Source organism: Herpailurus yagouaroundi, unplaced genomic scaffold (genome assembly GCF_014898765.1).
Source record: "Herpailurus yagouaroundi ecotype Mexico unplaced genomic scaffold, PumYag 185, whole genome shotgun sequence".
In the NCBI taxonomy this organism is placed as follows: domain Eukaryota; kingdom Metazoa; phylum Chordata; class Mammalia; order Carnivora; family Felidae; genus Herpailurus; species Herpailurus yagouaroundi.
In genome coordinates, this window is record NW_024412416.1 from 11,402,312 (window position 1) to 11,425,710 (window position 23,399).

The window sequence follows — 23,399 nt, forward strand, 5'->3', positions numbered from 1 at the left end:
AACAGACCCATAACCAGCGAAGAAATTGAATCGGTTATCAAAAATCTCCCAACAAATAAGAGTCCAGGACCAGATGGCTTCCCAGGGGAGTTCTACCAGACGTTTAAAGCAGAGATAATACCTATCCTTCTCAAGCTATTCCAAGAAATAGAAAGGGAAGGAAAACTTCCAGACTCATTCTATGAAGCCAGTATTACTTTGATTCCTAAACCAGACAGAGACCCAGTAAAAAAAGAGAACTACAGGCCAATATCCCTGATGAATATGGATGCCAAAATTCTCAATAAGATACTAGCAAATCGAATTCAACGGCATATAAAAAGAATTATTCACCATGATCAAGTGGGATTCATTCCTGGGATGCAGGGCTGGTTCAACATTCGCAAATCAATCAACGTGATACATCACATTAACAAAAAAAAAGAGAAAAACCATATGATCCTGTCAATCGATGCAGAAAAGGCCTTTGACAAAATCCAGCACCCTTTCTTAATAAAAACCCTTGAGAAAGTCGGGATAGAAGGAACATACTTAAAGATCATAAAAGCCATTTATGAAAAGCCCACAGCTAACATCATCCTCAACGGGGAAAAACTGAGAGCTTTTTCCCTGAGATCAGGAACACGACAGGGATGCCCACTCTCACCGCTGTTGTTTAACATAGTGCTGGAAGTTCTAGCATCAGCAATCAGACAACAAAAGGAAATCAAAGGCATCAAAATTGGCAAAGATGAAGTCAAGCTTTCGCTTTTTGCAGATGACATGATATTATACATGGAAAATCCGATAGACTCCACCAAAAGTCTGCTAGAACTGATACATGAATTCAGCAAAGTTGCAGGATACAAAATCAATGTACAGAAATCAGTTGCATTCTTATACACTAACAATGAAGCAACAGAAAGACAAATAAAGAAACTGATCCCATTCACAATTGCACCAAGAAGCATAAAATACCTAGGAATAAATCTAACCAAAGATGTAAAGGATCTGTATGCTGAAAACTATAGAAAGCTTATGAAGGTAATTGAAGAAGATTTAAAGAAATGGAAAGACATTCCCTGCTCATGGATTGGAAGAATAAATATTGTCAAAATGTCAATACTACCCAAAGCTATCTACACATTCAATGCAATCCCAATCAAAATTGCACCAGCATTCTTCTCGAAACTAGAACAAGCAATCCTAAAATTCATATGGAACCACAAAAGGCCCCGAATAGCCAAAGTAATTTTGAAGAAGAAGACCAAAGCAGGAGGCATCACAATCCCAGACTTTAGCCTCTACTACAAAGCTGTCATCATCAAGACAGCATGGTATTGGCACAAAAACAGACACATAGACCAATGGAATAGAATAGAAACCCCAGAACTAGACCCACAAACGTATGGCCAACTCATCTTTGACAAAGCAGGAAAGAACATCCAATGGAAAAAAGACAGTCTCTTTAACAAATGGTGCTGGGAGAACTGGACAGCAACATGCAGAAGGTTGAAACTAGACCACTTTCTCACACCATTCACAAAAATAAACTCAAAATGGATCAAGGACCTGAATGTGAGACAGGAAACCATCAAAACCCTAGAGGAGAAAGCAGGAAAAGACCTCTCTGACCTCAGCCGTAGCAATCTCTTACTCGACACATCCCCAAAGGCAAGGGAATTAAAAGCAAAAGTGAATTACTGGGACCTTATGAAGATAAAAAGCTTCTGCACAGCAAAGGAAACAACCAACAAAACGAAAAGGCAACCAACGGAATGGGAAAAGATATTTGCAAATGACATATCGGACAAAGGGCTAGTATCCAAAATCTATAAAGAGCTCACCAAACTCCACACCCGAAAAGCAAATAACCCAGTGAAGAAATGGGCAGAAAACATGAATAGACACTTCTCTAAAGAAGACATCCGGATGGCCAACAGGCACATGAAAAGATGTTCAGCGTCGCTCCTTATCAGGGAAATACAAATCAAAACCACACTCAGATATCACCTCACGCCAGTCAGAGTGGCCAAAATGAACAAATCAGGAGACTATAGATGCTGGAGAGGATGTGGAGAAACGGGAACCCTCTTGCACTGTTGGTGGGAATGCAAATTGGTGCAGCCACTCTGGAAAGCAGTGTGGAGGTTCCTCAGAAAATTAAAAATAGACCTACCCTATGACCCAGCAATAGCACTGCTAGGAATTTATCCAAGGGACACAGGAGTACTGATGCATAGGGGCACTTGTACCCCAATGTTCATAGCAGCACTCTCAACAATAGCCAAATTATGGAAAGAGCCTAAATGTCCATCAACTGATGAATGGATAAAGAAATTGTGGTTTATATACACTATGGAATACTACGTGGCAATGAGAAAAAATGAAATATGGCCTTTTGTAGCAACGTGGATGGAACTGGAGAGTGTGATGCTAAGTGAAATAAGCCATACAGAGAAAGACAGATACCATATGGTTTCACTCTTATGTGGATCCTGAGAAACTTAACAGGAACCCATGGGGGAGGGGAAGGAAAAAAAAAAAAGAGGTTAGAGTGGGAGAGAGCCAAAGCATAAGAGACTGTTGAGAACTGAGAACAAACTAAGGGTTGATGGGGGGCGGGAGGGAGGAGAGGGTGGGTGATGGGTATTGAGGAGGGCACCTTTTGGGATGAGCACTGGGTGTTGTATGGAAACCAATTTGACAATAAATTTCATATATAAATAAAAAAATAAAATAAAATAAAATAAAATAATAATAATAAAATTAACATGAAGCCATTCATTTGGATGAAGATTCCTATTTCTCTTTACCATCTCTTAATCATGGTTAGATAGTAAGTAGATCTGAGTCAGAGAGATTCAAGTTCAGGTCTTGACTTTATCCCTCTTAGCTGTATGTCTTTCAGCAAATTGCTTAATACCACCAAGTATGCTTTCTCATTCATAAAACAGACACAAAATGATAACAAAACACACCCTTCCAACCTCCCAGAGTTGTTTTGATTACAAAAATTGTGTATATATAGGCACTATGCAAATATCCATAGCTATTTGAGAGATTCTTGCAGAGTCTTGGTTACCAAATTGAGTTTCTCAAGGTATGATAACCACATGTTATAGTAGGTCAAATATGGGAATTACTTAAATTCCAGTGATAGCCCTTCTCTGGAGCCTGGTTAAATAAGCTGTCATGTTAAGCACTGGTGATGGAAAAAGAATTTGAAAGAATCAGCTAGCTGCCTGCCCTCTTGTCTTTCTAATTCCATTTCAAGGCACTGTAAGTGTCATAGCAAATGATGATTCTAGTGGTACATGCAAAATATGCCAAAAAATGCTCGATAACTCATAGTAAACTTATATGTACCTCCTATAAGATCATTCTTTTTTCTACCATATAAATTGTGTGTTTATTCTCTACAGAGCCTCCCTCTTTTCTTTTTATTAGTATGGTTTTATTCACTCAACAAACATTTGTTGATCACCCACAGTGGGGCAAGCCTCAGACTAGTGTTGATGCTGTAGGTCATGGAAGGCAGGGTCTATACCCTTGTGAGTATCATGATCTAGTAAAGGAAAAAATATCTAAATGACCAAGTACACCATGATATTTGCCATCACAGAAGTGAGTAAAATTTCTGTGGATAGGGGTGTAGGGGAAGAGTAACCCAGGCAGAGAGAATGGCAGGGGCACAGGTTCACATGGGTGGGGAAGGGAAGGTCTTATGTGAAAGTAGATCACATGCTGGAGCTTCCAGGGTGTAGAACATGAGAAGAGGAAAATGAGATGGGTCCTAGATAAGTAGCCGGGGCCCAGGCTGGAGAGCATTTTATGTCAAAGGGAAGGGTTTAGATTTTATTCCTCAGCCAAAGGTAGTCCAGAGAATCATAAGCAGGACAATGGCCACACTGGACACGCCCTAGCCCTTGGAGATACAACTTTAAGAAATGCTTCCCATAGGAAATATGTTATTGTGGTTATCTTATCTAGGGAAGTCTATTTTTGCTTGTGGGTTGAGAGAATGAGATCTCAGCAAATGGCCTAGAATCTGTATGATCCCTACAATAATACCCCAACACATGTTAGAACATGTGTTCGAACAAAACAGCTGCTTGGCTTCATGCCTTTTAAAATCTCCTGCTAGAAAGAGTACCTTGGAGAGCAAATGTATCAAGCAAGGTAACTGAAGGAATCTGGCAAAGGCAACAAGAAGATGCCATGAGAAGTGCAGAAGAAGATGAGAAAGAGTGATGGAAAACTAACAGAGAGATGGTCCAAAAATGGTTGGGCTCTCCACCAGTGCCCCATGCACAAGTAGGTTGAGTGAAAATCAATAACTCATTCCCTGATGGAAAAGGGCATAATTCAAAAAAAAAAAATCAGAAAGTCAAGATAAGAAACAACATTCCAGAACCACACAGGAACTTCTGACATAAAACATACTTATAGATGGTGTTAGCAACCAATGGGAAATTAAAATGAAGTGGTTGACATCTTTTTGTCTGTGACCTAGGTAGATTTACCCCCCCTTGGAGTAGTACTGATGGACACCAAAAGTAGAAGTGATAAAAGAATAGATTGGTAGAGGGGTGCCTGGATGGCTCAGTTGGCTAAGCATCTGACTCTTGTTTTCAGCTCAGGTCATCATCTCACAGTTTGTGAGATCAAGCTTCACATTGGGCTCTGCACTGATGGCACAGAGTCTGCTTTGGATTCTCTCTCTCCCTGTCTCTTTGCCCCTTGTCTGCTGGCGTTTTCTCTCTAAGTAAATAAACAAACAAAGAAACATTTAAAAACATAATATATTGGTAGATATGACAACCTAAAACGTAATACTCCTTTACATCAAAAATCTACAGGTACAAAAAAAAAAAAAAAAAAAAACCTACACGTACAAATATAAAAGACAAATCCAGAGGAGAATTTTTATGCACAAAGCTGTCTTTAATCCTTTTATTTATTCTCATGAAAAATTGGAGACAACCTACTAATCTGACAATCAACTTCTAAAAAGGAGTTATGAGGACCAGTAAATGTGGAAAGTGCTCACAAATGCATCTAGGTAAGTAATAAAAACTATGGCATTCTGAATATATATTATGATTTATCTAGGTAATAATAAAAGTGCCTTGCATAAAATATCTAGAGAAAATTTTGAAATGTTAGTTACTCCTTATTCCCTTGGATAAATGTTATCAACCAAAGCCAACAGGAATGTTTCCAGGCACGAGGGTTCAGCATTAACTATCAAATCCATCGACTGGGGATTCCTTTATCTTATTTTCAGAGTCTGATCCCTCAGCTTGGGCTGGGAAAAGCCATCTATGGAAATAAGGATGTCCTTAGAGATTGTAACATGAATCTTTCTTTCCCCCTTTGGGGGCCAATGATAGATGTAGCTACTCAGGCTCCTAATAATTCCAGAACGAAAAAGTCAGTGCTGTTTTCCCTCTCTGGTACCTCCCATGGCCCTTACCTTCTGTTTGGCAAAAGCAGAGGTGAGGAACAGTATATACAGAGAAGGCACATCATAAGCATTCAAGCAGAGGGCTTCTCTTGCAGTTTCTTGGAGGTGACACCAAAACTCATTCAGCTCCTTGCTCTGTAAGTACCTAGCACAAAGCAAGTGCTCCATAAATGCTAGATAAAATGTATCAGAAGCAGGCCATCTTGGAACCTGCAGAGGCCTGATGGGAACAGGACTCCTAAAATGACAAGTATGTCTAGAAGGCTGTGGTTCAAGGCCATTCTTTGGGGCTATACGTGAGGTCTCTGGAACCAAAGGGAGCATGCAACTCTTCTTAAAATTGAAGGTGTTGGGGCGCCTGGGTGGCGCAGTCGGTTAAGTGTCCGACTTCAGCCAGGTCACGATCTCGCGGTTCATGAGTTCGAGCCCCGCGCCGGGCTCTGGGCTGATGGCTCAGAGCCTGGAGCCTGTTTCCGATTCTGTGTCTCCCTCCCTCTCTGCCCCTCCCCCATTCATGCTCTGTCTCTCTCTGTCCCAAAAATAAATAAACGTTGAAAAAAAAATTGAAGGTGTTTATGCTCAAGATTAAACTGAATTCTATTTAGGCAAGGTATGTGCTTGTGTGTACAAAGCAAAGACCAACACTTCTGGTGGCAAACCGAACAAAACTAGAGTAATCTGGGGAAAAGTAACTTGTGCTCATGGAAACGGTGGCATGGTTTCTACCAAATTCCAAAGCAACCTTTCCACTAAAGCCATTGACCACAGAATCTGTGTGATACTGTACACCTCAGGATTTGAAATTACTGAAAAGTAAATAAGTAAAGGTATAGATTTGTTCTCTTGCAGAAAAAAAAAGTATCGGAAGCATGAACAAATTTCATATTTAACCAAGTCTCCTGATAAAAGATAAATAAATGCCATATGAAAGCCAGAGTTTATTCTAAAGGTCAAGAAAGATGACATACTCTATTATTAATGGACTCTTTTGTGTCCTTCCCAGATGAGAAAGTTGTCACTTGTGTAAATGAAGTGGACCCTTGCCTTATTCTTACACCATATCCACCAGCTGGTGTGGGAACCTAAAAAGAGTGTTTCCCTTTCTGAGTCAACAACAACATTACACCCACAAGGTAGAGGATTGGAGGGTGGGCATAGATGAATGTGCAAAATGGCACCAGCTCATGGGTGCCACATGGCAATACCCATATCAGACATGTCCTAACAGTCTATGTGTCCATGTGGAGCAGGAATGAACTGCTTAGCACCAAAAAGAAAGACTACATAATGGAAGAATCAGAGTTCACAATGGAACTCAGTAGAAATAGAATGGACACAAATCTCTATGGCTTTATGCCAAGGCCCTACTGAAAGATTCTGCTTGTCACCTTTTACTGGAAAAGATACCCATGGGTGCATCAGTGCTATTTCCAACTAGGTTGCCTCCACCTAGCTGGAATTGCCATGGGAAGGTGTGTATGGGGAGGTTTTTGTTGTTGTGTTGTTTTGTTTTGTTTTGTTTTGTTTTGTTTTGTTTTAGAGAGATACAGAAGAGCACAGAAGAGAGTTTTTTTGTTGTTTTTGTTTTGTTTTGTTTTGTTTTAGAGAGAGACAGAAGAGCACATACAAGTGGGGTGAGGGGAAGAGGGAGAAGGAGAGAGAGAGAGAGAGAATTCCAATCAGACCCTATGCTCAGCATAGAGCCCAACACAGGGCTAAATCCCACAACTCTTGGATCATGACCTGAGCAGAAATCAAGAGTCAGAAGCTCAACCAATTGAACCACCCAGGCACCCCAAGGAAATTTTGAAAGGAGAACTACAAAACAACAGTTCTCTCAGGAAGCTGACAGCCTACCAAGGCATCTTGGGGCTCCTGAGTGTGCAGACCTGAGTCCAAACTCCAACCTGGCCCCTAGCCAACCCTATAGCCTTAGGCAGGTGCCAACTCCTAGACCATACCCTTTGGCTTTATGTATAAGGTAAAGGTGGTGCAATTGGGGATTCCTGCTCCTCCAGCTGCTACTGGCATGATTTAGCAGAGTGGTATGACAACCTGAAAACTTCCTCTAGGATGCGTAAGAACAGGAGGACAGACACCATTCATGTAGGATTTCCACAGTAGCACTCAGGGAAAGGAAATCCCTGGGCACCAAGAGTTCTGGAAAGCACAGAATGCCTGAAGCCCCATGTTTACCAAACCTAGAAGGTCATGGTTTGTGACTTATCTGTCTTCCCCATATCCCCAGCATAGCTGTCTATTTGCTTGGGCAGTGGGTATGAATCCAGTTCATAAAACTTGGGTTTGCAAGCAACATGACCTTATTTTGTTACAACTCAAATTCTATTTGAAGCCTTGTTCTGTTTGAAGGCAGAAAATATCATCTTGGTCAATTCCAGGTAACCTTAGCATTCTAGGTTTAAACTCAAACAGTTCAAGTTTTCCTCACCCTCTTTCTTTTCCCAGGAGCGACATCATAGTGCAGAGGCCTCATGCAGCATCACAGCATTGGTCCTGGATAAAAGGAAAGACTTCATGTTTCCCTGTTCTCATTTCTAGGTGGGGAGATGTTTGTAGGTAATACTCCAGGATCATTTCCTTTCTCCTCCATGAGGTATCTAAGAGAAGGAGCTAGGCCTGCCCTTCTCCATGGCTCCCTCTTTTGGGGATTCATATGCAGAGAGCATCCATTTCACTCTGCCCCTCCCAGGAAAGGGCTGGGGTAGCCTGTGCCTTCTGTGAATGAACCAGTCCATGAACACTGGTATTCCACTCCAACCAGCAACAGCCTCCTACCTTGCCTTTCTCACTTATAAAGATGATGCTTGGATTTATAACTGCATGACTTACATGTGTGTCAACTATTTCTGAACTTAGGTGACAAACAGGGATGTCATGTATGAGTGCCCTCAAATCCTTATGGGTGGTGTCTGCCCATATAGGAATCTGCTGATGTGTCTGTATTCCTCTCTGATCCCTGGCTACAGGGCACTAGCCAATGTCAGCTGATGTAAACTCCATCATGACCATGAACCTGCCAGCACCTGTTCTCTTGGCTAATGCCCTTCTCAAGGACAAAGGAAAATTTGTATTCCTTCTTCTGTCCCACTGAGAACTTTCGGGCTCTTCCTGACCTTGATAGCCCCCGTGTCTTTACTGCTCTCATTCTATAGTGGTACAAGGATGCTGCCTCATTGGCTTCTCTTTACTTCTGGATCCCTAAATTCCTCTGGGAATCATGTAGTTTCAGAGTACCACCTATAATAGTTTCCTGTAGCTGCTGTAACAAATTACTATAAACTGGGTGGCTCACAGCATAAACATACTCAGTTATGGAGGCCCCAGATGTCTGAAATCAAGGTGTCAGCAAGATAGCAGCAGGGCCATGCTCTCTCTGAAGATGTTAGAGAAGGGTCCTTCGTTGTCTCTTCTAGCTTCTGGTATTTTCCAGGAATCATTGGTGTTGTTGGACCAGTAGATGAGTTACTCCAATCTCTGCCTTTGCATACATGTGATCTTCTCCCCCGTGTCTGTCTGTCTTTGTGTCTAAATCTCCTCTTCTTATAGGAACACCAGTCACTGAATCTACTATGACTTCATCTTAATTCGTTTTCATCTGTAAAGACCTTATTTCCAAATTAGGTCATATTCACAAGTACAGGAAGGCTAGGAACTTCAACATATCTTTCTGGGAGACACAATTTAACGCACAAACACAGCCCCTTTCCAGATGGTATCACCTGTCACTTTCTCTCTCATTTCATTTCCAACTCTTTCTTCTGTAAACCAAAGATATTTTAAACACTTTTTCAGGTGGGGAAAATACTACCTTTGGTAGCTATCCTACCGAATCTTCTTCCCTTAGCCATGAAGAGCAGTTTTCCATTCGTTTGCTTCATTTAAAAGCCAGGAATTTGGTGTTCTTTGTTTTCCAGCTTCTGAAGTGTCCCTTCCTTGGTGGAATAGAGGTCTTCTGTCCAGAAGCAGGAATGGAGAGAGGGTCCTCTGGAAACAGGCATGGATGGAAGCACATATTTCTCATTATCTTGACACATATATGTTTACTTCAAAACGTTTTCTGAGTCTTTATTGATTTTCACTGTTTCTTTTTTCAGCTTTCTACCACTATTGAGATCTTGTGGCTCCAAAAATCCCTATTAAGAATGAAGATAGATAAAGGGGGCACCTGGGTGACTCAGTCAGTTAAGCTTTTGAATCTTGATTTTGGCTCAGGTCATGAACTCATGGTTTGTGAGATTGAGCCTCACAATGGGCTCCACACTGTGTGGAGCCTGCTTGGGATTCTCTCTCCCTCGCTCTCTGCTCCTCCCCCATGCAAGCTCACTGTCTGTCTCTCCCTCAAAATAAATAAATAAATATTTAATTTTTAAAAAGAGTGAAGATAAATATGAAAGGCATGCCAATTTGCAGAACTGGCTCTCCTTCTAAAGGCTTTACAGACTGTTGGTGAGAAAGCTGTATTTAGCATACCTCTATCCAAAGACCTTGGTGCCCACCCAATGATGTAGGTAAAAGGGGAAAAGAGCCATTCTAACAAAAATACTGTCCACAGTAGAGCCCCAAATTCAATTTTAGAGGTTTATTTTGAGGGGTTTGACTCCCTATCTCCAAGAGTTCTTCTTCAAAATACAGACACCAACAAGAGACATGTAAACCCAATGATCATTACATCCACATTTTTCACTATTTCCAGATGTAAGCCCTCTTTTGACAAACCTAAAAATATCATGGCATTCTTTAGAGTTATTTGGAATTTCAAAGTAAATAGGATATCATGAGGGGGGAAAAAAGGACAAAATAAGAAGTGTTTTGACTACAATCTATATGGCTCTACCCTATGCCCTGGGAATTCTAATACCACCCCCACCCCACCCCACCCCCCACACACAAACACAAAGAGGCACATTGCCCTTCTCACTGCTCCATGATAATCACTACTCACAGGGCTGTAAGATCTTGATTGTCTGGGGGGGCACATGGGTGACTCAGGCTAAGGTTAAGCATCCAACTTGGGCTCAGGTCATGATCTCACGGCTTGTGAGTTCAAGTTCTGCGTCAGGCTCTGTGCTGACAGCTAGGAGCCTGGACCCTGCTTTGGATTCTGTGTCTCCCTTTCTCCCTGCCCCTCCCCCCCACCTTTTTCTCTCTCTCAAAAACAATTAAACATAAAATCTTGATTTTCCCTTTGGATTTAGAGAAAATGGTCTTGTGACAATGGGTCCTGGACTGAGAAGTGATGAGGGGTGGAGGACTGAATCTGAATCAAAAGAGCTCCTACAGGGCAGAGAGGCCCCCCCAACACAACACAGCTGAGATATGGGGCAGCATACAAATACTCCAGGTGTGGAGGAGGCCTTGGGGAAGCAGGGACAGAGAGACCATACAGGAGAGCGGTGAAAACGCTGGACAAGTAGTCAGAAGGCCCTGGTTCAGGCCTAGAGTCTGTTGCTTATGAGCCACATGATGGTGCTGAACTCCCCTGAGAAAACTAGACCTCAGTGATGTCATAGGTAGTGTGAGGCTGATCATTCAGAATTAACCTGGGATCAGGAGAAATAGTTCTAAATTAAGTTGCTTAATTCTATATTAAGTTATTAATTTCCTTCTCACCCCTTTCCTGATTCAGATGAGGCTTTTATTAACCATCCTGTTCCCGGGGGGGGGGGGAGGGAAGCAGGCTAAATCCAGTAGAGACATAGTATGGTTTTTATGTCATTTTTTCCATATGTGGCCCACTACCTATTAGGCAATTTTGTCCCAAAGCCATTGCTACCATCAATGGCATCAATAGCAGCCAATGCCACCTGGTAGCTTCAGGCATCTCTATTCAAGAAGCTTTGTGAATCCCCCCAGAGTTAGTCATATTCTGATGACAAAGACATTCTGGGCTGCAATGGAAGTGTCTTTGCCTTTGAATGCCAACCTGATGCCCCTTAGCTCCAGAGGTTCATGCTGATGTTGGGAGATATTCTAAGCTCTCTACCAGATGATGGCAGGGTGCTGCTTGCATATACCACCCTTCTTTCAGCAAAGCAGATGAAGTAGCTTCATTCAAAGAGAGAGAAAGGGATGTTCCCTTGGGATACTCATTATGAATACAGTTCTGGGGTGAAGGAAGGAGTTAAGCTTGCTGTTAATCTTCAGAAACAGGAAAAAAATAGATGGGAAATAAGGGTGAGGTCTCCAGTTAGTGGGTTTTTTTAATCTGTCAGATTTAATTAAATCATCACAAGTGCCTTTAAAGGGCTCTGTGTGGTTGTCCTACACGGATGGAGGAACTTGATCCAAGAGGCAGCCAGGGTTTTGGTGGCACGCCAACTTCTGTCCTTTCCCAGGCAAACAGCACAAGTCAGCCCAGTAGTGTACCTCATTATGTGGACCCAGAAGGCCATCAAATGCAGAGCTGGCGTCAGGTCCTGAGGCCCAGCACAGTGCAGGAACTTTGCCAGGAAGTCCGATACCCACATCTTTCTGCCCTGAACTGACCCAGACTTCCTCTGTAGTGCTGTCTGTCCACTGTAGCTACTGAGTTCCTAAGCTGTACCTTCCCTTCCTCTTTATTCCCCACTGCATCAGAGACACAATGAACAGAGCTTAACTTCTGTTCTCTCATTCAAGGGACAGCTGTTAAATGAGAAGCTTCTATCAGTAAAAATACTACAATATATGTTATTATATACGAAATAACACAAGTCAAAATAATAATAGAAAACATTTGGTTATAAGACAGACACTGTTCTAAACACTGTACATATTTCCAAAATATAAGATGACTCAAAAACTAAGTGCAAATCAGTGCATGTGGTACTCCATCTTGCTGTTCACCAGATGCCCCTGGTTCTCCCTTTAATGAGCACACGGCTGGCTGGGAATCTTGGCTCTGTTGCACTTGGGAGGGGCTGCATGACTCAGTCTGGCCAATGAGTTTTGAACAAAACTCATGTATGTCATTTGCAGGCTAGAGCATTTAATTGCTGATGCAAAACCGTCTAGTTCTCTCTTTCCCCCTGGTGTGGTGACTTTTGGGATCAGAGCCTCCTACCAACCCATCATGGATATGTGGCATGACTGGGAAATAAACCTTGTGTGTTTTTAATTTTGAGCCACGATTATGTTGGTTATTAGCTAGTGTGGTCTCTTCTAGTCTAGCTAATTAAACACACATTCATGGGTCATTTCTGAAGAGATAAACAAAAATTTGGCAACAGAGAGAGATGTAGAATCAGGCGTGGGAGGAGTTTTATGTTTTTGTTTGTAGCACTATTGTTTTGTTTAGTAAGCCCATGTATGAATGCTCTGCTCCCTCCTCCACCATGGAATGGAAACTAATGAATGAATAAGACATACTGAGCAGACACTATACTGGGCATCATGCTAGGTAATTGAGAGACAAAGTTTGAAGCCATGCTATTTTCCTGGCCAAACTCTTCTAGGTTGATCTTCCTGAATCTTCTCTGGTCATCTAGATCTTGCTTAAATGAGTCTCTCCATACCACACAATGCTCCTCTTCTCCTCAGAGCCAGGGATGCAGAGAGAGTAGAGCCAGAATCTTCCTGGCATATCAAAGAGGCTTAATCAAGCATTGCCATTACCCTCACTGGCAGCCAGTGTGCAGAGAGCTTGGGAAAGGCTGAGATGAGGCCCCAAGCCTCTCAGCTCACTGCATAGACAAGCAGTGTTGCAACTGTATCTCTTAAGGGGTCACTTCCCGACCACTAGAAGCAAGGTGTGTCCTGAAAAAGCTTCTGTTATGCGCGAGCCCCTATACAATCCTCCTTGCCAGAGACTGAGGGTTAAGGTTGCTCATTCAGCTAAAGGAACCCCACCACAGTGGCTTAACCAAAAGGTTATGTTCCACCATGAGCAGGAGGCCAGGGGAGGCTGTCCAACAGTGCTAAAGCAGCCCATGGTATATTGCTGTCCCAGGCTCCATCATTTGTAAAGTGTAGCTTTTATTCCTCATGCTTGTCACCTCATGACTGTGAGATGATGGCTCCACCTCACACCTCCCATCAGCATTACTGGCCAGAAGAAACAAAGAAGAAGGAAGGAGTTGACAGCTATGTCAGAAAAGCACAAGCTTTCTGTGAAATCCAATTTATATTGGCTAGAACCAGCCAACCATAACAGTTATGAGCACTGACTCTATAAACTAACTGGGTTTGAATCCAGGCTCCACCATTTAATAGCTGTGTTCTTGGGTCATTTACTGAACTTCTCTGTATCTCAGCTTCCTCGTGAGCAAAATAGGAATAATAGTGCCTAAATAATAGTACCTACCTTATATAAATATTATGGGACCTACAATGCAAAGTGCTTATAATCATGCCTGGTCTATCGTAAGTGCAACATAAGTGTTTGCTACATAAACTCTTGACCACCTCTCCTGCAGGGACTCTGGGAAAGCAAGTAGTTTAGCTGGGTATATAACTGTCATGAACAAAAGCAGGGCCCTGCTAATAAGTAGGAAAGGAAGAATAGGTGCTAGGTCAATGCTCAGCCATATCTGCCACAGCCAACAAGATGGGCAGGGGCAGAATTTGAGTCTGACAGGTGAGATGAGCAAGAGAGGAAAGAGACAGAGGGATCTTTGAGCCAAAATCTTTAATCAGGGTTGGGAGAGGGGGAGGCTGGGAAACAAACAGCAATCCATCAGCCAGGGGAGGGCTGCACATAGATCAGGCCCAGGCTTCAAAGATAGTTCCTATCCACTGGGGACCAGGGGGCAAAAACAAGGCTATTAGAAGAGATGCCTAGACTCACACACAGAGTGATGCTCAAAACATCTGTCAACCAGTGAGGTAACTTGCCAAACTAGGAGTCTAGAGACCCTGCTGTGCCAGGAACACTAACCCTTTAGTTGATGGACTGTGAAGAGGTCTCGGTGTCCAAAGGAATCCCAGGGAAGGGGGTGGGACAGCCAGGCAATGCAAAGCCATTTAGGCAGCGGCAGAAAGTTTCCAATTCCTAAGGAAGCATTTCAGTATTTTAGCAACTAGCATATCTGTAGCAGTGCCTTCTGGTTAAATGTCAGCCATGCACTTAAATTCCAGACGCTGTCCCCGCCACTGTGGGTGTACATTTCCAAAGGGCCGCTGTCCTGCTCATAAGGGTTCAGGAAAGAGCAGGGCCTAATCTGCAGGTACAGGGCCTCAGTGCCCACAGACCAAGAGATAGGGCTGAGCCCTTTCCCCTCTGTTCTTTCTTTAAAATTTCCAGTCTGTAAAGCAGAAGGTAGGAGTTGCCTGCTTTTTGTTTTCTGCTCTGAGGTGTGTAGGGGGATCAGGTAGCTGTTTGGGGCTCCTGACAAGGCCTGAGGGGTAGGCCCAGATGAGTTCCAGAGCCCCTGACTTCCAGGCACAGGTAGCATGGAAGCTACACCACTCATGCTCTGCTAATTGCTTTGTAGCTTTAGGCAGCAGGATTTTCATAAAAACCCCATTCTGTTTCTACCCAGTCGCCCTCATCTCCACCCTCACAAGCTGCTTTCCACTACCAACAATTTCAAAATTGATCTTTGCAGTGACTCCTCACTTAAATCAGCTTCTGAGTTTTAAAGGGTAAGAAAATGTCTCTTACTCATTTAGACTAAAATAATGCACCCATTAACCGTGCTAGAGGCGTGCAAAGTCTACTGCCTAGAAATTATCCATTAGCCTCATTTCAGGCTCTCCCACCTGCCAGCCCTCCTCCCCTGATGCCTGCAGAGTTCCATATCTCAGACTTCATCTTGACATTCCCCTCCTCAAAGAGTAACCTTCCATGGCTCTCTACTGCCTTAAGGGTAAAATCCAAAACCCCCGGCCTGAGATCTGACCTTAATCTTTTTTCTGTCTTTAACTGTGTCATTCCATCACTACTGACCTGGGAACTGCAGGCTCCAGTTCTACTAGACATTTCACAGTTTTATCCCATTTATTCAGTCCCTTCTACCTGAAGAAACTTCACTCCTTCTCCACCTGTCAAATCCTAGCTGTCCTTCAAGGAAGGACTTAACTCCAACCTTCTCTAAGCAGTCCTTCCAAACCCTCCGAGCCTGGAGGATTAAGCACCCAGCACTCTCTCTCCTGCTGCACCTTGTTCTCATCTGTTACAGCATCTCAGCCCATCTCTCCTGGGACCCCACCTAATCAGCTAATCCTTTATTCTCTAGCTATGTCTAATCTTTGTTATTCCTTGAAGGCAACTGGCTCTATTGTATGTTTGGTGCCTCTATATATGTTCATTCCTGGACTATCTTCTCTCCCCTAATCTGTTCAGCAAACTCAAACTCATCCTCCTAAAGCAGTGATTCTTGACCTTGGCTGCATGTTAGACTCAAATGGAGGTCATTCAAAAAACCTGATGCCCAGGCTTCACCCCCAAAGCAACTAAATCAGAGCCTTTGAGAGTGGGATCTGGACATCAGCACTTTCAAAGCTCCTCTAGGTGAGACCAGTTTGCTGTTAAGGTTACAACACCTTTTCTGGGATCACCTCAAGCTTTTACCTACTTCTTTCAGGTTAATTATTATTTGTATCCTGGGAGCTTAGCTTGATGCTTGTAACAAACTAAGTTTTTGTTGAATGACTAAATAAGTGGATGGATGGATAAATGGATGGAAGGAAGGAAAAGTGGAAAGATGGACAGATGCTGTGTTACTCAGGAAAAATCCTAGGCTGCTTTCCACTGCCAGACTTAACTACTGGAAAGAAAGTACAAACCCCACACCTCTAACAATGCAACTCCTGTTGGTTTTTAAACTGGCCTCCCTACATGCAGGGCAAGGAGAGAGCAAAGAGGAAGCTCACTCCAAACTGCCAGGTGGCAATTTCAATAAACAAGGGAACTTACATACAAGGCTGGTCCTGGGGAGCCACAAGACAAGTTCTCCACACCCACCCACCAGAATCTTAAAAGTCCATATAAGGGCCTTGATTGGTTTCAGTCTCGCATACCATCCAGATGGTCTCAAGGCTACATCCTTGAAAATGGCTCCCACTGTGGGAAAAGCAGGCAAGGCAGACATTCCAAAACAAGAGAGGGCTTGGGGAGCCTCCAATTGCCTGGGTCCATGTCATGGGTCAACCAGTGGTCAGGTTCTCCTGATGACCTCCTCCCAACACTCCCTTATACAACATAGGTGCTGAATGAATGTAGATTCTTAAATTTTTATTTAAATTCCAATTAGTTAACATGCAGTGTAATATTAGGAATATTAGTAGGCTTAACTTGAGCAGTGGTTTCAGTCAGTTGTCATGTTATCCACCAAGAACAGTTCTCCAACTTTGCCTACAGAACACTCAGGTTTGACCTAAAACAAAATGAAGCACAGCTAAAACTGAAGTGATAAAAGTTAACCTTCTAATTTGCAGGGGAACTTGGAATTTTCTCTGGTTTAAATTTTTCCTTCAAAGTTTTTCTTAAAACTTGTCTCCCTACACTTACTTCTTTTGCTAGCAAGTATTCATAAATCAATAAAGTGATTAAACATAAGAGCAGACTAAGAAAGGAAAATCTCTAAAATATGATCAGAAAATAACATCCAGATAATATTTCTTCTGATAAAGTTATCACCTTTCCTTACCTTCTGTCCTTCCTTCCTTCCACAGATATTTATTTAGCATGTACTAAATATTAGCATTATTTAGATATCTATTTAGCATGCCAGGCACTGTGCTAAGATTAACAGCACAATACAGACACGGTCTTTCCTCATAGGAGATGTACCCTGAATAATTGAATACTCCATGATTCTCCCAAGGTATGCTGTCACTTCCAGATACCCCACCTCTGTGACAAGGTGAAGACCACTGACACACTAGTATATTTCACAGACAGAGCTCAATTAAATGCAATGTGTACACTTACCTGTCAGTTTAAGTAACTCATGATTGGTGAGTGAGCAAAGCCCCAGAAGGACCAGCTGGGCTGGACTTGGATGTCCCCCCTCAGAGCCCTACTTTACCTTGGGAACTTACCAGCCTCCACAGTCATGTCCCCAGATTCCCAGATCTTTCTGGGTTCTAAGCTATTGGGCCCTCCATCATCATACCTGCAGAACCCCTGAGAGTTTCTATCTCCCCATCAATACCCATCTTGCTGTGGAAAGACATGCAAACTTTAAGATTTATAAAGAAAAAACTACAGGGTACCTTGATGCTGAGTGTCCAACTCTTGATTTTGGCTCAGGTCATGATCTCACGGTGTGAGATCAAGCCCCACACAGACTCTGTACTGACAGCACAGAGCCTGCTTGGGATTCTCTCTCTCCCTCTCTCTCTGCCCCTTGCCTACTCACACACTCTCTCTTAAAATAAATAAATTAAAAAAAATTTTAAAGAGAGAAAAAACAAAAGAATGTCATGGAAACCATGGATCAATCAAGTGAGCTGGATAGAATTGTGGGCAAGGAAAATCTTTCCTAAGCCCAGATTTCTCTGCTATTCCAATAGCCAGCAGAGGTGGTGGTGCTCACTCAATTTGGTGGGAAGTAGATCTCTCCCAAGCCTGCTTTCCATTATTATTGGGGCCCCAGGCTTGTACTTGTGGCCTCAGAAGTCCTAGCATTTCCATGCAGCTGCTCTCCTGTCCATAGCACCTCTGTATTTAAAGCCTATTCATATTTGCCTCCAAAGAACCCAGCCCTTGGCTTCTGGTCTACCGGATGCCTCTTTACAAAGCCTCATCCCTCCTTCTGAGGACTGTGTGCTATGGCTTCCACTCCTAAGGACAGTCTTTTCCTCTCCATGGAACATTCAGTCAATGTATTTGTTTGTGTGAAACATTTATTGATCTGCTACCAAATTCTAGCCGTGAACAAAGCTAGGCTTTTTAAGTTATTGATTTTACTGAGCACTGAGCCCCTCCCTCCAGTTTCTGTGGGAACACCCATTTTATCTCAGGGCTGCTCACCACTGCCTCAGGCCCCATAGAAAGTCACTCCTTATCTTAAAGCCTAGATTTCACTGTGGTTCACCTACCAAATTTCTGTGCTGCATATAAGAGACGCGGCTAACTTCCAACTATGATACAAAGCAGGGGGAGGGGTGGCATATCATCTGCTCACACTGTGGTCAAGTCATTCTTGGAAGATTCATTTTAAAATGGAAGAAGGAATGGAATTTTCCAGAGGTCACTTAATTGTATCCTTATAGACCATGGTATTTTAAACATTAATACTCTGTAATAAAAGAAACTAGGAAAAATTTGGATTAATCAAAGGCAGGAAGTGGAAGAGAGGACACATTATGGAGATTGATGACCTGGGTTAGATAATCACAGACTTCTATGAATTTGTTCAAGACAGTAATTTTTAAACTGTGGTCCTAAAACACTCGGGTCCCATGGGGGTGCTTCAGGTCTGCAACGATTCCATCAAAATTTGATTCAGAAATTCTATACAGTTATCTGTTTCTCAAAAGTTCTAATAAAAACTTGCATGTTTGAAGGTTATGTTTCCAAAATTTTGCTATTATTGGGACCACTCGTGCTTTACTTTGTGTGCTAACTTCCCAACTTTATAGTAAGTATCATAAATGTGAACATATAAACTAAATCTATTTGTGTTGAACACACACAAGATAGGATGTCAAGAATGTGTGGGAAAAAATGTGTGCTAGCATTTTTATCGTTTTTTCTTACATAGATGACACTGAATGAAATAAAATGATTATTCTTGAATCAAAAAAAAAAAAAAAAAAGAATGTGTGAAAAAATTTTCTCATTTCCCTTACAACCGGTCCCAGATTCCTCCTGGGTAGCAAATTGTCTTTACTTGCTTGGTTTTTTTTTTCTTGCAAGCCCTGCCGAGTTTATGTTTATTTGTTTGTTTTGTTAATAGTTCCATTTCTCCTTAGAGCCTCCAGTGCCCTTTGGCTTTTTGTTGAGCAGGCCAATGGGGAGCGCCAACTGGAGCACCAGGGAGGGAGGGGCATGAGGTCCTGGTAATGCATCCCTGCCTACCTCCCTCTGGGTCTGGGTCCCTCAGCTGCTGAAGTCCACTGGGGCTCTCCTGGCAAGCCTCCCTTCACAAGTCTCTCTCCTCCAAGTCTCAGTTGCTGCTCCCTCTGCTGGCCCCTCCAGGCTGGGCTGAAGTAACATGTTGACTCTGGGTTGACCCACTAACTCTGTGTTTCTATATTACCTCTTGTGGTTTCCCTACACCCTCCCACACCTTTGGGAACAAGCATATCTTGAATTATCTTAATTTGGGTGTGCCATCTATTTCCTGCTGCAGCCCTCACTATATACCTCTGGTCCTCTTCCCACGATGGAAAACATCCATGTGCATTTTTGTCCTTGTGTTTATGTGTGTTCTTGCACAATGGTGTTGTTGTTTTATATGCATGTATTTGAACTTCCTCACAAATGTTATGGAGTTATATATTTCATCCTGCTTCCTACCTTTCTCACTAATTACAATTTTTTTGAAAGTTCATCCTCGTTGCTATGACTACAGCTAATCTGTTGTCTCTAGACTGCTACCCCCTACTCTACAATGTGCACCCTCTAAATTAACCTATCCAATCTCCAGATGATGCATGAACACCCAGGTGGTCTCCAGCACCACAGTCAATACTGTAGTGAAGAGTCTTGTACCTGCCCCTCGGGGAGCTGTGTCAGAATTTCTTTGGACTACATAGACAGAGGTAGAATTGCTGAGTCATTCTGTGTGCATCCACCTACTCACACTCAATTAAAAGTACCAGTTATGCTCTATGGCACATGTCTACCATCTGCTCTCTTGACAGCAGTGCCTGACGGCATCCATTCCAAAATCCCCACCAACACTTGGCATTATCAAGCTTTCTCACTTCACCAGTCTACTAGATATAAAGTAATATCTTATTTTATAATTTGCCTTATTAATAATTTAAGCATCTTCTCAGATACATTTGGTTTCCTCATCCATAAATTAGATGTTCACACTGTTTTGATTATTTTTCTGTTAGTGTTGCTAGCTTTCTTATTTAACCACAAGGGGTTCCTTATATATTATTTTTAATACACTACTAGTTTCAATTAGCTAATATTTTATATAATGCTGTTTATATCTACATTAATAAATGAAATGGGACTGTAAGTCTCTTTTATCCTATTGTCTTTATTTAGAGTAACTTATAATAATACAGGAATTCATTTTCCCTTACAAGAATCTGATGGCTTCTCATCATTATATCCTGGTTCAAGTCACACCACTATTCCTCACCTGGATTACCCGTAAAAGATAACTCAGTGCAGGGGAGTAGAAAGACCCTAGGTTTTGGAATGGAGCCCCCATGTGGGGTATGCCAGTTAACCATTTTTGTATCCATCCTTCCTATTAAGCTGTATTTCTGGTACCTGGCACATGTGTGCATAAAATAAATGTTTAATTTATTAGTGAGGTGGAGATCTGCCCTTCCGCTTACTAGCTTTATGATTTGGTGAACTTCAGGAACCTCAGTTTTCTCATCTCTATCATCAAGATAATAAGATAAAACTATGTCCCACATTTGTAATAATGATTAAATAGAATAATGAATGTTGGGTGCCCAGCCCCGGGGCCTGACACATAATGGTAGCCATGTGTGGGTGGAAGGCAGCTCAGGGATAATCCCAAGCCTATTTAAAAATAGAGCTCAGGACACCAACTGGCCTAATGCAGGGCTGATATTTCAGGCTAGAGGAAATCCACATTAACTAGTGCATCTGCCTATGTAAGAGCACAAATCCAATATGGGAGTGCCTTCTCTAAATTTCAGGGATCCCAGTACTGATTAGCATGTGAACAGGGCCCTAATTAGAGAAGAGCCCCAAAGGGAAGGGGAAACAGAGTCTCTCTTCTGGTTCGTGGTCCTGCTCCCCACACCTCTTACATCCATTTGTCTCCACTGATTAGTGCATGAATGGGGCATTGATTACCAGGCCAAGCTATTGTGCAGCCTTTCAATGGAGTGGCTCCATGCAGAGATTTATTAATAATTAAGCCTTGAATAAATGTTTTGCAAATGGGGTCTCTCCTGATGAATTGGAATGGCTTTGGGAGTTGAGAAACCCTCAGTACTGGGACCATTAAGGCCTGCAATGTGCGCTTTTACTTCCACATAATTGTATGTTTGTCCACTTCAAGGCTTCCAGGGCCCCAGTTGGCAGATAACAACCAGTTACAAATGCAGGTCTACCCTCTGGGTTGTGTCCTTTCCAAAAAGAAGTGGGTATGTTTTGTGGATTATTTATCTTGGCTGTTGCCAGTACAGTGGCTCCTTCACTGTATCTTTCTAGAGACATGCACTGTACAGGCAGGGCGTATGCAGGAGTTCCAATCTTATGGAAAAGCTCCACTTCTCCAGGGTGCCTTGGAGATGCATTCATGCTTTGCACAGGGCTGGGTCTAGCCCACAGTTCTCAAGGAGTGATTACTTTTAGCCTCCTGCAGTGCTCTCAACTTTGATAGCATTACCATTTGGAGCCAGATAATTTCTTATTGTCAAGGGCTGTCCTTAAGCAGTGTAGAATATTTCACAGTATTCATGATCTTTACCCACTAAATGCCAATAGTACCTCAAACAACCAAAACATCAGGAGACAGTGCCAAATGTCTCTGGAGGACAAAACTGTCCCCCAGTTGAGAACAGCTCCCTCTACTGGAAAGTTTCCAAGTGATTTCAACAAAAATACCAGACTTAGTTGGGGGAAAAAAATGTCTGTAGATCAATAATTTTTAAGGTGACAAAGGGGAAGTTTGTTTAAAAAATCTATTTATTCATGCCTTTGTCTAGTTATTCATCCTTTCTTGGGCCCCTCCCCTGTTCTGGCACTGTTCTGGGTGCTGGAAAGTCAACAGAGAACAAGACACACAAGGTCCCTACCTTCATGCAGCTTGCCTTCCAGTTGGAGAAGCAGACTGACAATAAACAAGTCGACAGAGGAATCATTTCAGGTTTAGGTGAGTACTATGTGGCTGATATGATCAAGAGTAACCTCAATGAGGGATGCAGTGGGTCACTCTTTTAGGTAGGAGGTCAGGGAAGGTGTAAATGATATGAGGGAGCCAGCCACAAAGCTCTTCGGTGGGGAAGAGTTTTCCAGGCAGATTTAACAGGAAGGGCAAAAAAGAATAAAACAATGGAGGGAGGAGGGTCAGGCAGGTTGAAGGAAGAGTCCAGTGTGGCTGAGCTAAGGACTAAAGTACAGTGTGGGAGGAGGTAGAGTTTGGGGAGGAAGTTGGGAGACACATCATGATCTGGATTGTACTTTGTGGGCAATTACCCACCACTACCACTCCTGCCATTACTCCTAATACTCTAATTCTAACACTTCTTTGATTCCACAAGAGCTTCCAACTCATTGAGCCTTCCTCTCTCTTGCTAGCCACTACTCCAAGTTCTCACTCTCCTTTCTCAGCTTACATCCATGACCTATCACTAGTAATGCTTTCTTTTATACATCCTCAACCCTCTTCCCTTCTTTATGCTATTGCACTTGCCTAACAATTCCAATCCTGCTTAAAAATGTCATGTTTGTCTTGGGAGAGCTGGATGTAGCTGAAGAGAAACACTCAGGCAGACATGGTTGATATTGAAGTTATGCTCATTACCTTAAAAGGACCATGAGCACTGCTGGCTTCCCTTCCCGAGCTCCTTAGTCAACTCATCATCTCTTTCCTCAAGACAGCCATTCCGTACCTTTTCTTCTTACCTTAAACCACCCACACCTTTTCCCTCTGCCTCACTTCCAGCTAATTACCTTTCTTTCTATTTCTCTAAGGATCATAGCTTTCCAAGAGAAAGTCTTCACCTTACCATCATTAAACCCACCACCCACCTGTACCTGTGCCCTTCTATCCTTATGTAACACAGAGCAGTTGCTCATGAGCTTGTCTATTTACCATGTGGTAGGGAACTTTAATGCCCAATGTACACAGAGAGTGCCTTGCACTTAACAAGTGTTCAATAAAATGTTTTT

The 23,399-nt window shown here is 42.6% G+C and overlaps 1 long non-coding RNA gene across 1 annotated transcript; it reads left to right on the forward strand.

Moving 5' to 3' along the window:
• Positions 1 to 5,718: 5,718 nt before the first annotated feature.
• LOC121042585 (uncharacterized) lies at positions 5,719 to 6,289 on the forward strand. The gene is made up of 2 exons (XR_005796306.1): positions 5,719 to 5,795; positions 6,019 to 6,289. It is a non-coding gene; the product is annotated as an uncharacterized LOC121042585 (long non-coding RNA).
• The last annotated feature ends 17,110 nt before the right edge of the window (positions 6,290 to 23,399 follow it).